The 6,000-nt window shown below is 43.5% G+C and overlaps 1 protein-coding gene across 6 annotated transcripts in view; it reads right to left on the reverse strand.

Annotated features, from left to right (window-relative positions):
* The window catches only part of MME (membrane metalloendopeptidase), a 91,750-nt gene extending 88,258 nt beyond the window's left edge, over positions 1-3,492 (reverse strand). For 4 of the 6 annotated variants that reach the window (XM_067737456.1, XM_067737458.1, XM_067737457.1 and 1 more), the window contains exon 1: positions 2,809-2,953. The gene's annotated coding sequence lies outside the window, so the exon portion shown is untranslated. Of the gene's footprint in view, positions 1-2,539; positions 2,680-2,808; positions 2,954-3,416 lie in introns of those variants that run through there. The other 2 variants (XM_067737454.1, XM_067737453.1) reach the window with 2 other exon arrangements.
* Between the last annotated feature and the right edge of the window lie 2,508 nt (positions 3,493-6,000).

The following is a 6,000-nucleotide window of genomic DNA, read 5'->3' on the forward strand; positions in this document are numbered from 1 at the left end:
ACCAGGTTTTCACCATGCAGGAAAACTAGTAGGCAGTTATGTCTTTCTCCCTTCTGGGTTACTTTTCCCGGGCGTCTACTTCTTACTCTTGAGACTGGGGTACTGAGGCAGCTGGGCTCTTAATGGTTCCGCACCTTAGCAGAAATTGTTACAGGGGAAAATAAAGGCAGTGACTGAAGCTGTTTAGTCCTTATACCTGAATCAAAATAATATCATCTTTGAATCACTTGCAAACTCTCCATCTGCCCCTCCTATAAACGTCCTGCAAATTTTCAGTCTTTTGCTCCTAAGAAGCACTTTTCAACAGCACTGACCAAAGCAGAAATGAGGCAAGTTTAACCTCCTAATTAACTTTGTCATTCATTTCCAGTAATTCCAATTGATTCACTATTTTCTTTTAAGAAAATAGGGGTCAGAATCTTGAACCTCAGGAAAAAACATATCACCATCCCTCAGATACCTGGATGTCCAATGCAACCACACCCAACCCCATTTTAGAGAGGGGGAAAAGGAGGCAATTATACAAAAGAATACAAAAATTATAAAGTCGATACTTGTAGTCCCATATAAAGCAGGATATCCCCAAACATACCTACATCCTTAAAGTATTCCACCTCAATTGGAGATATGTTGGAAAGTTCAAGCCAAAAAGTAGACACTTCCGCAAGAGAGGATAGAGGATTAGGACATCTACCCTAACGAGAATACTGCAAACTTCAGCTTGACAACATCTCCAAAAGAATAAAAGATTATTTTGCCTAAATAGAAACTGAGTTTCAAAGCAATATACAGCAGCAATTTTTATACCAGTTGAGTGTACACATTACTTTATCACATCATCAAATCAAAGGACCCAGAGGATAACTGGCTTGTTGAAAAGTATAAACCAAAGCAATGTTCATCTTCACAACACATTAGTACATTAACATTTCTGCAAGTCTCTGAGGTTACACTATGCAATTACAGTTTGTATTACGGAAACTGAGGCACAGGAAGCAAGAGAAACAGGTTCCACCTATAATGGAGTATAATCTACAAAAATACTGAATCAGTATGCTATACACCTTAAACTAACACAATATTGTAAATCAACTGTACTTCAATTCAAAAAATACAGAGAGAAACAGGTTCCATATTTAGACGATAGCTGCAGATTTGAGGAGGCACATATGGTAGAGGAATCACCTCCTTGTTTCCCCGGACAAGGGAAACTTGTAGGTGTTTCCTGGATCTGATAATACGGAGTTCTGAACGCAAAGCCCCAAACATATTACTCCCATGTGCAGTGTTGCTATACAACAAAAGACACAGCATGGAGTCCAAGATTAAGTGCTGGAACCCAGCAATAATGCCAGCTAGATGCCTTCATAGTCGGTGTGCAGACTAGTAGCTTCCAAATGCTGACACTGCATATCGAGGTACTTCTTTTCAGTTTAATAAAATTACCATTTGCATCGTATATGGAGGAGGAGTAAACTTGACCAAGAGGCTAAAGAGAACAATTTGGGACTTCCCTGGTGGTGCAGTGGTTAAAAATCCACCTGCCAATGCAGGGGACAGGGTTTCAAGCCCTGGTCTGGGAAGATTCCACATGCCGCGAAGCAACTAAGCCAGTCCTGTACAACTACTGAGCCTGCGCTCTAGAGCCCGCAAGCCACAACTACTGAGCCCGCGAGCCTGTGCTCCACAACAAGAGAAAGCCTGCGCGCAGCAAAGAAGACCCAACTCAGACAAAAATAAATAAATTTATTGGAAAATAAATAAAGAGAACACTTCAGTTGCAATTACTCTTTTGTTCAAATACTACAAATAGGTTAAGACAGATTAAGGAAACTTTCATCTGCAAAAGAACTCCCACCACCACTCCCACCAACCAACCCTCGAGATTTAAGCACTCTATCAGCATAAATTATGTAAGAGGAAACTAAGGTTTAAAGCAAGATGAAGAAGCAGGATAATGAAAAGATCTTCAGGGTAGGGAAAGTAAAAATAGGCAAGTGAGTTACAAATGAGAAGAAAATCTGACAGAAACCAAAATGAAAACAAACCTTACTTTAAAATACAAACAAAAAACAAAAACAAACAGTGTCTTTACAGCGGAATGGCAAATTCCCAGCCCCCAAATCAGCCAGCCTGCAATTTCGTAGCGCTGATCTCAGTAACCGGACGTAACTCTCCCAGGCAGAGGCTACAGGAAGCTATGGAAATGAACCTGAAGAGTCGACCTGACATCACTTGCAGAGCCCTCGTCCAGGTCACCCTCTCTAACCCCAGTCCCTCACTCTTCAAGTCTCAGTTGCAGCTTCTTCCCAGGGCACGCCTCCCTCGCCCACAGCCGCGGGGTCCCGGGCGCTCTGATCTCGCCGGACCTGAGCCACGGACCCTGCTCCGTGCGCCTTCCACGCAGCCGCTCCGCGCGGCCGCCGCTCCCCTCCGGCTCCCGTCCCAACGGCTCCCACCGCCCCCGAGGGAAATCTCGCGCCCTTTGGACCCATCTCCCCCCAGCTCCCAGGTGCCAGCTCGCTTTCTCGGGACTCACCCATGGGATTCGGGAGAAGTTGGAGGCTGCTGAGCAGACACATCCCGACCAATGAGCGCACTGGGTCTGCGGGCGGCGGGGAGCGCCGCAGAGCGCTGGTCGGTCGGTGCGTCCGCCCAGGCGCGTCCCGAGCAGCGCGGGCTCCTGGCGGCGGGCGGCGGCGCCGAGCCCAGGCCGGACTCCAGGGAGGTTCCGGGCCCGCGTCGGCCCGGGCCCGGGGGCGACGGGGAACCCGGACATCTCTCGGACCCGCACCCGGAGAGACTCACCTTGGTCTCTCAGCAGATCCCGCGCCGGGAGTCGGGCGGCTTCTCCCGCCTGCGCTGGGTCCAGCTTCGCCACTTGCACATCTCCGCGCCCCGCGCGTCTCGGCGCTCTCACCCCCCCACCCCCACCCCGCCTCGCCACTGCAGGACCAGCGAGAGGAGCAGTTCCCTGGGTGACCTGAAGGTTTCCTCTAGGTCTCCCAAATCCTGTCACATCCTGTGAGGGGGCCAGGGGTGGGGGTGTGAGAAAGCCCCCACCCCCACGCCCGCCCCCCCCTCACCCTTCCCCAAAGGGCTTTGCCAAACATTCTTGGAATTGCTTAGCTTCGGGGCTTTCAAGAAAATACACTGCCTCTTCGAGATTCTGTAGTGCTGATAAGGGTTCTATTTCTCTTTCTAATGGACCTGAGACAAAAACATTTCTCACACTCTTCCTTCTCCACTTCCTCGCTCCTTTTCCTCCCTTCAGCGAAGCTTCTTCCTTTCTCAGTTTTTCTTTATTTTTTTTCTCTCCTTGCTTTCTGTTTTTTTTCTTTCATTCTTTTCTTGCGCTCCCTCCCTCCTTTTTTCCTTCTCTCCTTCCTTTCCTTTCCCCCCTCCCTTTTGCTTACCCTCTCTTCTCTTTCTTCCCTTCCTTTTTCTTGGTGATGTCCAGAGCTACATTCTGTACTGAAACTCTCCACTCCCATCTTCTGACTCTAGGGAATCGTGTAACGTGCGTACCCGAGGGGCTGGAATGGGGAGTGAGAAAGTCAGAGAAAAATAAGCTCAAGTGTGTCTGCTCTACCTACTAAAATTTAGCTATAATGTGTCTGCTGGACCCTTGTCATTTTGATGCAGTCAGGCAGCACACCATTTTCATGTATGATATGTGATTCCTTTTCAAGGGCGTAAAAAACAAGAAAATACTTTTTGCACAAAGGCGATTCCTTTATAAAAGCTGTTTTTAGCAGCTATAAACTCAGAAGAACTAAAGCTCTCCTAATTTTTTCTTTTTTTGCTTCCATGATTTTTGGTTCAATGAATCAATGCCAAGTATATTAGTAGCTTTAACATTGATCCCCTTTTCCTTATATATTTGCAAACACACACACACACACACACACACACCCTGGGGAATTAATAGGGAAATACAGGTGGGTTTTCCTGAACATGCAGTTGCTATTTTTAACATCAAAATGATGCAGTGCTTGAGAGATGTCCCTTTGCACTGACAAATTTTGCATCCTTTTTATAGTAGAGAAAGTTGAAAAGCAAGGAGAAAAAGTGGTACTTGCTAATGAAAGGGTAAAGGGAATACAGTGGAGAGACATTAAGAAAAAGTTAAAACAATCATTAAATAATTAGATTAATATAGCAAAATCAAAAATGAAACAGGAGGGAAGGGGGCAGGGCACAACCTTTAAAAGAATGACATAGCCACAGTACATGACAACTAGTGAGAACCAACTGGATCCAAGATGGCAGAAGATTTGACTTTCAGTAGACCTTGAGCCTCATCATATGTTCATTGTAATACGTTAGCATAAGCTAAATGACACAACCACCAGTGCCATGACAGTTTTGAGGTCAACCATAGCCCAATTCCTGGAAATCCCCGCTCCTTCCCCAAAATAGTTGGAATAATCCTCTCATTAGCCTATGAAATTATCCAGCCCATTAAAAACTAACCACCCCATATTTCCTCTTGCTTCTTGCCTTCCTAGATGGCCCACACTCTGTCTGTGGAGTGTGTTTCCCCCAAGGCTTCTCGCCTTCTGAGATGGCCCACGTTCTGTCTGTGGTATCTCTAAATAAATCCACTTTTTACCTATCACTTTGTCTCTGAATTCTTTCGCGAGGAGGAAAGGACCTTAAATTCACCGGCAGCAAAAGTACTCTCCTCATATCTTTATTCTTTACTCTTTCTTGGTGCATGGTGCAGACACTACTTAATCCTTACAGTATGGATGTAACTACCCCACAAAGAAGCATAAGGAGCTCTTCTAAGTTCAAACTGCCAGGAATTTGAATCCAGTTCATTCTGACTCAAATGCTGAGTTACTGTTATCCTCCCTTTATAGAAAATACTGAAGCATAGAAAGGTGATTTACTCAAATTCAATCTGTGAGAAATCTAGCTTTTCTAACACTCCAGTACTTAATTTTTATTACTTTTCAGCTAAATCATCAAAATGTTATTTCAAACTTACATAATTAACAATAAATTAAAATGAGCTAGAAAAGTCTTTTCTTTTTTTCATGTAGCCAGTCCTTAGTTTCTTCATAAGGAGCCATGGTCATTAAAAATTTAATACATTTCTTCTGATTAACATAATGATGAAAGTTTGTGGTAGAGGGGGAATACCTTAGCCAGAATAATCACCAAATTTGCATATCAACAGGAAATGCAAGTAAAACTTATGGGCTTGGTCTTAACATTTCTGTTTAAACTTTTCAAGCTAGGTTCTGTTTTCAAATTTGCACAAAATTTTAAAACAGAAAAAGTTCCTTTGGAAGGTAATATTTATCTTTGCAGTTCAGGAATATCTTATTTCCAGTAGAAACTAAGATAGTCTGATTTGTTTATAGTGCCTCTAAACTTAGAGCTGAAAGATGAAAACAAATTCATTTAAATTTTCTTATAAATGAAAGATTAGCTAATAAAAACTTTTCAGACTATTCAGTTATGATCATATATCATATATTTAGGTCTATCTTATTGTAAAATTAAAAAAAAAGCCCTGCAGGAATCCAATTCAAAGATTCACTCTTGATAAGGGTATTTCATAGGGGAAAAGAATGGGGATAGAGTATACAGTTAACGAAAATCAAAGTGTAAAGTTATTTTTAGACTGAGACTTTCACCTGTTAGCAAGTGTGTGTTTCCTACAAGAAGTCTTAATTTTATTAAAGGTCCCCAGAAATTTAAGGGTTTTATCAAAAATGCTAAATCTCTTCCCTGAAGGAGGTTATGTAAACGGAAAAAATTTCTGTTTTAACGGATCTAATAAGGAGGCACCAGATAAGGAAACTCAGAAAACTGAGGTTTGCGGAGGTTGTCCAAAGGCATGCAGTTTGGTGAGTTACAGGGATGGAGGAGAAAATGTTAGGGAACTGCTGACTGAAACTGCCCGCCTTGGACAGTCATGGTAATAACCACTTGCGTAAGTTGTTTTACAACAGGAGGTCACGATAAGGAACACAGTGCTGCCGC

The sequence above is a fragment of the Pseudorca crassidens genome, chromosome 5 (assembly GCF_039906515.1).
Source record: "Pseudorca crassidens isolate mPseCra1 chromosome 5, mPseCra1.hap1, whole genome shotgun sequence".
NCBI lineage: Eukaryota > Metazoa > Chordata > Mammalia > Artiodactyla > Delphinidae > Pseudorca > Pseudorca crassidens.